This window comes from Thalassophryne amazonica, chromosome 3, assembly GCF_902500255.1.
Source record: "Thalassophryne amazonica chromosome 3, fThaAma1.1, whole genome shotgun sequence".
NCBI lineage: Eukaryota > Metazoa > Chordata > Actinopteri > Batrachoidiformes > Batrachoididae > Thalassophryne > Thalassophryne amazonica.
In genome coordinates this window covers 10,961,365-10,972,288 of record NC_047105.1, presented here as the reverse complement: position 1 = coordinate 10,972,288, position 10,924 = coordinate 10,961,365, and positions in this window count along the sequence as shown.

Below are 10,924 nucleotides of genomic sequence, written 5' to 3'. Positions count from 1 at the left end.
ACAATGGATACCAATGAAAAATAACACAGATGTTTTTTTAAACTATTGCAGAGCTCCACAACATGGCGCACTGTGAGTCAATTATGCAAATGATGAAAAACGACAAAGCCGATGGTGATTACCTTAATGCAGCTATTTATATATTAAACCGTTTCAGGCGAGGTGCTTTCAGGTAGGCGATCTTGGGAAATCATAAAATAGAACCAGATGCGTAATTTGACACTATATAATCTAGATAAGCAGAGCTGAGTCAGGTCTTACTGGGAAACCTGCTCTGAGTCTAGAATTAACTGGCCTGTCCACATAACGCCCAACACACAGTGTACACAGAGGTAATATATTAACATCAAACCAAATTTTCAGGTCATTTATCAACTTTCAAAGCAACCACAAGGTTCTATAATGACACATTCACAACCAGTTACCAGATAAACAGACATGCCTGTTTTTAGTATCATTCATCACAGTATTCCTGTAAGAAATTCTATCCTTATTGAATGAATAAATACCTGCACGCAAGGCCACAGAGGGGACGTGATAACCGTTCAAGGTTTGCATGTTGAAACCAAGACCATAATGTAGCTTAGATTCATTTTACTTTCAAGATGACTGAAAATCAGAAACTTGACACTTGTTTTGGACGTCTTCCTTTTTAGGCATGGCTTTTTTTTTTTTATAATGGCCTAACCAAACTCTACAATAGTTAATTTTGTTTGTTCATCTTCTCCCATGATGTCCTCCAAATACAGTGAGGAAAATAAGTATTTGAACACCCTCCGATTGTACAAGTTCTCCCACTTAGAAATCATGGAGGGGTCTGAAATTTTCATCTTAGGTGCATGTCCACTGTGAGAGACATAATCTAAAAAAAAAAAAAATCCGGAAATCACAATGTATGATTTTTTAAAATAATTTATTTGTATGTTACTGCTGCAAATAAGTATTTGAACACCTACCAACCAGCAAGAATTCTGGCTCACACAGAACGGTTAATTTTTCTTTAAGAAGCCCTCTTATTCTGCACTCTTTACCTGTATTAATTGCACCTGTTTGAACTTGTTACCTGTATAATATAATATGCATATAATATGCATTGCTTGCCTCTACTGGTGGTTGGCTCTCACTGCGGTATTGTATCACTTCCTGTTCCGGAGCACAGCGGTGTTTTTCTGTATCTGTTAGCTGTTTAATCTGCGCAGTTAGATTGATCTAGTTATCTAGATTACGATTTGTTTCACAGTGTAATCTTTACGTGCCTTAACTAAAGCACTCCCTCTGCTGAATCACCTCTAAATTATTTACACATTATTCACTTTGCGTGTTTTTAGGAATCCGCTAGCTTAGCGTAGCTACTAGCTCTTAGCCGGTTTAGCATGGCGGCTTCTCCTGTCTCTCCCGCACTTTTCTGCTCTGGGTGTGAAATGTTTAGTTATTCCTCGGCCTCCTTTAGCAGTAACGGTACTTGTAATAAGTGTAGCTTATTCGTAGCTTTGGAGGCCAGGCTGGGCGAATTGGAGACTCGGCTCCGCACCGTGGAAAATTCTACAGCTAGCCAGGCCCCTGTAGTCGGTGCGGACCAAGGTAGCTTAGCCGCCGTTAGTTACCCCCCTGGCAGATCCCGAGCAGCCAGGAAAGCAGGCTGACTGGGTGACTGTGAGGAGGAAGCGTAGCCCTAAACAGAAGCCCCGCGTACACCGCCAACCCGTTCACATCTCTAACCGTTTTTCCCCACTCGACGACACACCCGCCGAGGATCAAACTCTGGTTATTGGCGACTCTGTTTTGCGAAATGTGAAGTTAGCGACACCAGCAACCATAGTCAATTGTCTTCCGGGGGCCAGAGCAGGCGACATTGAAGGAAATTTGAAACTGCTGGCTAAGGCTAAGCGTAAATTTGGTAAGATTGTAATTCACGTCGGCAGTAATGACACCCGGTTACGCCAATCGGAGGTCACTAAAATTAACATTAAATCGGTGTGTAACTTTGCAAAAACATGTCGGACTCTGTAGTTTTCTCTGGGCCCCTCCCCAATCAGACTGGGAGTGACATGTTTAGCCGCATGTTCTCCTTGAATTGCTGGCTGTCTGAGTGGTGTCCAAAAAATGAGGTGGGCTTCATAGATAATTGGCAAAGCTTCTGGGGAAAACCTGGTCTTGTTAGGAGAGACGGCATCCATCCCACTTTGGATGGAGCAGCTCTCATTTCTAGAAATCTGGCCAATTTTCTTAAATCCTCCAAACCGTGACTATCCAGGGTTGGGACCAGGAAGCAGAGTTGTAGTCTTACACACCTCTCTGCAGCTTCTCTCCCCCTGCCATCCCCTCATTACCCCATCCCCGTAGAGACGGTGCCTGCTCCCAGACCACCAATAACCAGCAAAAATCTATTTAAGCATAAAAATTCAAAAAGAAAAAATAATATAGCAACTTCAACTGCACCACAGACTAAAACAGTTAAATTAAATGTGGTCTATTAAACATTAGGTCTCTCTCTTCTAAGTCCCTGTTGGTAAATGATATAATAATTGATCAACATATTGATTTATTCTGCCTTACAGAAACCTGGTTACAGCAGGATGAATATGTTAGTTTAAATGAGTCAACACCCCTGAGTCACACTAACTGTCAGAATGCTCGTAGCACGGGCCGGGGCGGAGGATTAGCAGCAATCTTCCATTCCAGCTTATTAATTAATCAAAAACCCAGACAGAGCTTTAATTCATTTGAAAGCTTGACTCTTAGTCTTGTCCATCCAAATTGGAAGTCCCAAAAAACAGTTTTATTTGTTATTATCTATCGTCCACCTGGTCGTTACTGTGAGTTTCTCTGTGAATTTTCAGAGCTTTTGTCTGACTTAGTGCTTAGCTCAGATAAGATAATTATAGTGGGCGATTTTAACATCCACACAGATGCTGAGAATGACAGCCTTAACACTGCATTTAATCTATTATTAGACTCTATTGGCTTTGCTCAAAAAGTAAATGAGTCCACCCACCACTTTAATCATATCTTAGATCTTGTTCTGACTTATGGTATGGAAATAGAAGACTTAACAGTATTCCCTGAAAACTCCCTTCTGTCTGATCATTTCTTAATAACATTTACATTTACTCTGATGGACTACCCAGCAGTGGGGAATAAGTTTCATTACACTAGAAGTCTTTCAGAAAGCACTGTAACTAGGTTTAAGGATATGATTCCTTCTTTATGTTCTCTAATGCCATATACCACACAGTGCAGAGTAGCTACCAAAACTCTGTAAGTGAGATAGAGTATCTCGTCAATAGTTTACATCCTCATTGAAGACAACTTTGGATGCTGTAGCTCCTCTAAAAAGAGAGCTTTAAATCAGAAGTGCCTGACTCCGTGGTATAACTCACAAACTCGTAGCTTAAAGCAGATAACCCGTAAGTTGGAGAGGAAATGGCATCTCACTAATTTAGAAGATCTTCACTTAGCCTGGAAAAAGAGTCTGTTGCTCTATAAAAAAAACCTCCGTAAAGCTAGGACATCTTTCTACTCATCACTAATTGAAGAAAATAAGAACAACCCCAGGTTTCTTTTCAGCACTGTAGCCAGGCTGACAAAGAGTCAGAGCTCTATTGAGCTGAGTATTCCATTAACTTTAACTAGTAATGACTTCATGACTTTCTTTGCTAACAAAATTTTAACTATTAGAGAAAAAATTACTCATAACCATCCCAAAGACGTATCGTTATCTTTGGCTGCTTTCAGTGATGCCGGTATTTGGTTAGACTCTTTCTCTCCGATTGTTCTGTCTGAGTTATTTTCATTAGTTACTTCATCCAAACCATCAACATGTTTATTAGACCCCATTCCTACCAGGCTGCTCAAGGAAGCCCTACCATTATTTAATGCTTCGATCTTAAATATGATCAATCTATCTTTGTTAGTTGGCTATGTACCACAGGCTTTTAAGGTGGCAGTAATTAAACCATTACTTAAAAAGCCATCACTTGACCCAGCTATCTTAGCTAATTATAGGCCAATCTCCAACCTTCCTTTTCTCTCAAAAATTCTTGAAAGGGTAGTTGTAAAACAGCTAACTGATCATCTGCAGAGGAATGGTCTATTTGAAGAGTTTCAGTCAGGTTTTAGAATTCATCATAGGACAGAAACAGCATTAGTGAAGGTTACAAATGATCTTCTTATGGCCTCGGACAGTGGACTCGTCTCTGTGCTTGTTCTGTTGGACCTCAGTGCTGCTTTTGATACTGTTGACCATAAAATTTTATTACAGAGATTAGAGCATGCCATAGGTATTAAAGGCACTGCGCTGCGGTGGTTTGAATCATATTTGTCTAATAGATTACAATTTGTTCATGTAAATGGGGAATCTTCTTCACAGACTAAAGTTAATTATGGAGTTCCACAAGGTTCTGTGCTAGGACCAATTTTATTCACTTTATACATGCTTCCCTTAGGCAGTATTATTAGACGGTATTGCTTAAATTTTCATTGTTACGCAGATGATACCCAGCTTTATCTATCCATGAAGCCAGAGGACACACACCAATTAGCTAAACTGCAGGATTGTCTTACAGACATAAAGACATGGATGACCTCTAATTTCCTGCTTTTAAACTCAGATAAAACTGAAGTTATTGTACTTGGCCCCACAAATCTTAGAAACATGGTGTCTAACCAGATCCTTACTCTGGATGGCATTACCCTGACCTCTAGTAATACTGTGAGAAATCTTGGAGTCATTTTTGATCAGGATATGTCCATTCAAAGCGCATATTAAACAAATATGTAGGACTGCTTTTTTGCATTTACGCAATATCTCTAAAATCAGAAAGGTCTTGTCTCAGAGTGATGCTGAAAAACTAATTCATGCATTTATTTCCTCTAGGCTGGACTATTGTAATTCATTATTATCAGGTTGTCCTAAAAGTTCCCTAAAAAGCCTTCAGTTAATTCAAAATGCTGCAGCTAGAGTACTGACGGGGACTAGAAGGAGAGAGCATATCTCACCCATATTGGCCTCTCTTCATTGGCTTCCTGTTAATTCTAGAATAGAATTTAAAATTCTTCTTCGTACTTATAAGGTTTTGAATAATCAGGTCCCATCTTATCTTAGGGACCTCGTAGTACCATATCACCCCAATAGAGCGCTTCGCTCTCAGACTGCAGGCTTACTTGTAGTTCCTAGGATTTGTAAGAGTAGAATGGGAGGCAGAGCCTTCAGCTTTCAGGCTCCTCTCCTGTGGAACCAGCTCCCAATTCAGATCAGGGAGACAGACACCCTCTCTACTTTTAAGATTAGTCTTAAAACTTTCCTTTTTGCTAAAGCTTATAGTTAGGGCTGGATCAGGTGACCCTGAACCATCCCTTAGTTATGCTGCTATAGACGTAGACTGCTGGGGGGTTCCCATGATGCACTGAGTGTTTCTTTCTCTTTTTGCTCTGTATGCACCACTCTGCATTTAATCATTAGTGATCGATCTCTGCTCCCCTCCACAGCATGTCTTTTTCCTGGTTCTCTCCCTCAGCCCCAACCAGTCCCAGCAGAAGACTGCCCCTCCCTGAGCCTGGTTCTGCTGGAGGTTTCTTCCTGTTAAAAGGGAGTTTTTCCTTCCCACTGTAGCCAAGTGCTTGCTCACAGGGGGTCGTTTTGACCGTTGGGGTTTTACATAATTATTGTATGGCCTTGCCTTACAATATAAAGCGCCTTGGGGCAACTGTTTGTTGTGATTTGGCGCTATATAAAAAAAAAATTGATTGAATTGATTGATAATAGACACCTGTTCACACACTCAGTCAATCACACTCCAACCTGTCCACCATAGCCAAGACCAAAGAGCTGTCTAAGGACACCAGGGACAAAACTGTAGACCTGCACAAGGCTGGGATGGACTACAGGACAACAGGCAAGCAGCTTGGTGGAAGACAACAACTGCTATGATTATTTATTAGAAAGTAAAAGAAACACAAGATGACTGTCAATCTCCCTCGGTCTGGGATTCCATGCAAGATCTCACTTTGTGAGTTTTGCCATTATTTCTTTAAGTGAGTAATTATTAAAAGGCCTTTATCACGCAACATCAACGTTTGACCTTGTAACAAAGTTATGATGTTATATTCTCGTCAAAAACGTACCTGGAGTAGTGTTTTGTTTTATTTTGCACATACATACATCACCGACACACCACAAAGAGATTTCCATCAGGTTTCACCCGATTATGAGCATTTTTAGATGCCTACAGAAACTATCTCAACCACTGACAATATATTATAGCAAAAGTCCACAAAAGTATTTTAAAGGCCTGACGAAAGTGTAATATGTGACCTTTAATAAGATATCTTCATGAAAAAAGACACAAATGTGCAATTTACTGCATTTTATTTTTTCTTGTGTAAAAACACAGCTTAGATGTGGTTTGACTGAAACAAAATGTCATTAAACTTAAATAAAACAGGGATGAAGTGGAGGTTTAAGAGTCACTAGGTGTTCACAGGAAACAGTTATTTCTATATTTATTTATTCATGTTCATTGTTAGTTGGTTTAATCTTTTCTGTTTTGTTTTATCAGATTCTTTTCGTCTGTTTCTCTAAAACTGTATTGTGGCATTATTAGTTATTATTACTATTACTGTTGTTGTTGCTATTATTATTGATATATAAATAAAAATAAATGACTAAAATATTACAATTTGTAATACATTTGATGTTGTGTGGGCCGCTGAAGAGGAGGTACTGCTGGCCCACCAGCACCAGATGGCGCCCTGCTTGGAGTGCGGGCTCCAAGCAGGGGATGGCGTCAGAGCCGCTGGGAGTGACAGCTGTCACTTATCAGCACCAGCTGTCACTCATCACCATCACTATAAAAGCCGGACTGCAACGCCACCTCCTCGCCGAGAAATCAGCTACCACTCAAGGTAACCTTCTCTGCGATTGATATTGAGACTAAAAACATTGTTCTGTGTGCAGCCGTGTTCCTGCGGGCTCTGTCGGAGGCTGGATTGGCGGACAGTGAGAGGGCGACGTTCTTTGCCTCTCACTCCATCCAGGAAAGAGACCAACAGGAGCTACATGGGTGAAATTGTTTCTGGAGGTGGAGGTTCTCCCTCCCGGAGGAACTGAGCAAGGAAGGATTACTGGGTGTGTCTTCACACACCCACCATTAACTGTTTCTGTTTCTGCCAGCAGTACCAGGTCCGACAGCTGGAGACGGTGGCCACCTGGGACTCAGGACTTGGTGACTCCGGTGTTCTTCAGATCCGCTGGCGGTGGAAGCCGTGTGGGATCCGGCTCTTCTCTGGACAGACGTCTTCTATCCTCGAGCCTGCCCACACGTCACCTTGTGTATGATTGACTGTACTCCTCAATTGTTATTGTCTGTATTCCGTTGTGCAATTCACAACATTAAATTGTTACTTTTTGGCTTATCCATTGTCCGTTCATTAACGCCCCCTGTTGTGGGTCCGTGTCACTACACTTTCACAACATTTGACTCTTTTACGACAACAAACGCTGAGCCATGAATTATTATACAGAAAACAAAAGTGCTGACAGCTGCAACAGCTTAATGCTAACTTTAACATTGAAAAATCCATAGACATGCTAACGCGTTAGCATCGGTCCGTTTTTAAGTTATAAAATACATCAACTGTTTCAGAAGACCATAACAGGTCAGATTAACATAAAAAGGTAAATGTTACTCACAGACATATGCTCTTTGGGGTTTTAGTGGAGAAGAATTAAGATTAAGCGAAATAAAACACTGAATCAACAAAGCACCAGATTGAAGCACTGCTTCGATCTGCGAATCACGGCTTGAGCTACTAGCTCTTAGCCGATTTAGCATGGCGGCTTCTCCTGTCTCTCCCGCACTTTTCTGCTCTGGGTGTGAAATGTTTAGTTATTCCTCGGCCTCCTTTAGCAGTAACGGTACTTGTAATAAGTGTAGCTTATTCGTAGCTTTGGAGGCCAGGCTGGGCGAATTGGAGACTCGGCTCCGCACCGTGGAAAATTCTACAGCTAGCCAGGCCCCTGTAGTCGGTGCGGACCAAGGTAGCTTAGCCGCCGTTAGTTACCCCCTGGCAGATCCCGAGCAGCCGGGAAAGCAGGCTGACTGGGTGACTGTGAGGAGGAGGCGTAGCCCTAAACAGAAGCCCCGTGTACACCGCCAACCCGTTCACATCTCTAACAGTTTTTCCCCACTCGACGACACACCCGCCGAGGATCAAACTCTGGTTATTGGCGACTCTGTTTTGAGAAATGTGAAGTTAGCGACACCATCAACCATAGTCAATTGTCTTCCGGGGGCCAGAGCAGGCGACATTGAAGGAAATTTGAAACTGCTGGCTAAGGCTAAGCGTAAATTTGGTAAGATTGTAATTCACGTCGGCAGTAATGACACCCGGTTACGCCAATCGGAGGTCACTAAAATTAACATTAAATCGGTGTGTAACTTTGCAAAAACAATGTCGGACTCTGTAGTTTCTCTGGGCCCTCCCCAATCAGACCGGGAGTGACATGTTTAGCGCAGTTCTCCTTGAATTGCTGGCTGTCTGAGTGGTGTCCAAAAATGAGGTGGCTCATAGATAATTGGCAAAGCTTCTGGGGAAAACCTGGTGTTGTTAGGAGAGACGGCATCCATCCCACTTTGGATGGAGCAGCTCTCATTCTAGAAATCTGGCCAATTTTCTTAAATCCTCCAAACTGTGACTATCCAGGGTTGGGACCAGGAGCAGAGTTGTAGTCTTACACACCTCTCTGCAGCTTCTCTCCCCCCTGCCATCCCCTCATTACCCCCATCCCCCGTAGAGACGGTGTCTGCTCCCAGACCACCAATAACCAGCAAAAATCTATTTAAGCATAAAATTCAAAAAGAAAAAAATAATATAGCACCTTCAACTGCACCACAGACTAAAACAGTTAAATGTGGTCTATTAAACATTAGGTCTCTCTCTTCTAAGTCCCTGTGGTAAATGATATAATAAGTGATCAACATATGATTTATTCTGCCTTACAGAAACCTGGTTACAGCAGGATGAATATGTTAGTTTAAATGAGTCAACACCCCCGAGTCACACTAACTGTCAGAATGCTCGTAGCACGGGCCGGGGCGGAGAATTAGCAGCAATCTTCCATTCCAGCTTATTAATTAATCAAAAACCCAGACAGAGCTTTAATTCATTTGAAAGCTTGACTCTTAGTCTTGTTCATCCAAATTGGAAGTCCCAAAAACCAGTTTTATTTGTTATTATCTATCGTCCACCTGGTCGTTACTGTCAGTTTCTCTGTGAATTTTCAGACCTTTTGTCTGACTTAGTGCTTAGCTCAGATAAGATAATTATAGTGGGCGATTTTAACATCCACACAGATGCTGAGAATGACAGCCTCAACACTACACTGCATTTAATCTATTATTAGACTCTATTGGCTTTGCTCAAAAAGTAAATGAGTCCACCCACCACTTTAATCATATCTTAGATCTTGTTCTGACTTATGGTATGGAAATAGAAGACTTAACAGTATTCCCTGAAAACTCCCTTCTGTCTGATCATTTCTTAATAACATTTACATTTACTCTGATGGACTACCCAGCAGTGGGGAATAAGTTTCATTACACTAGAAGTCTTTCAGAAAGCGCTGTAACTAGGTTTAAGGATATGATTCCTTCTTTATGTTCTCTAATGCCATATACCAACACAGTGCAGAGTAGCTACCTAAACTCTGTAAGTGAGATAGAGTATCTCGTCAATAGTTTTACATCCTCATTGAACACAACTTTGGATGCTGTAGCTCCTCTCAAAAGCTTTCTCTCAAAATTCTTGAAAGGGTAGTTGTAAAACAGCTAACTGATCATCTGCAGAGGAATGGTCTATTTGAAGAGTTTCAGTCAGGTTTTAGAATTCATCATAGTACAGAAACAGCATTAGTGAAGGTTACAAATGATCTTCTTATGGCCTCGGACAGTGGACTCATCTCTGTGCTTGTTCTGTTAGACCTCAGTGCTGCTTTTGATACTGTTGACCATAAAATTTTATTACAGAGATTAGAGCATGCCATAGGTATTAAAGGCACTGCGCTGCGGTGGTTTGAATCATATTTGTCTAATAGATTACAATTTGTTCATGTAAATGGGGAATCTTCTTCACAGACTAAAGTTAATTATGGAGTTCCACAAGGTTCTGTGCTAGGACCAATTTTAATCACTTTATATATGCTTCCTTTAGGCAGTATTATTAGACGGTATTGCTTAAATTTTCATTGTTACGCAGATGATACCCAGCTTTATCTATCCATGAAGCCAGAGGACACACACCAATTAGCTAAACTGCAGGATTGTCTTACAGACATAAAGACATGGATGACCTCTAATTTCCTGCTTTTAAACTCAGATAAAACAAAGTTATTGTACTTGGCCCCACAAATCTTAGAAACATGGTGTCTAACCAGATCCTTACTCTGGATGGCATTACCCTGACCTCTAGTAATACTGTGAGAAATCTTGGAGTCATTCAAAGCGCATATTAAACAAATATGTAGGACTGCTTTTTTGCATTTACGCAATATCTCTAAAATCAGAAAGGTCTTGTCTCAGAGTGATGCTGAAAAACTAATTCATGCATTATTTCCTCTAGGCTGGACTATTGTAATTCATTATTATCAGGTTGTCCTAAAAGTTCCCTAAAAAGCCTTCAGTTAATTCAAAATGCTGCAGCTAGAGTACTGACGGGGACTAGAAGGAGAGAGCATATCTCACCCATATTGGCCTCTCTTCATTAGCTTCCTGTTAATTCTAGAATAGAATTTAAAATTCTTCTTCTTACTTATAAGGTTTTGAATCATCAGGTCCCATCTTATCTTAGGGGCCTCGTAGTACCATATCACCCCAATAGAGCACTTCGCTCTCAGACTGCAGTAGTTCCTAGGGTTTGTAAGAGTAGA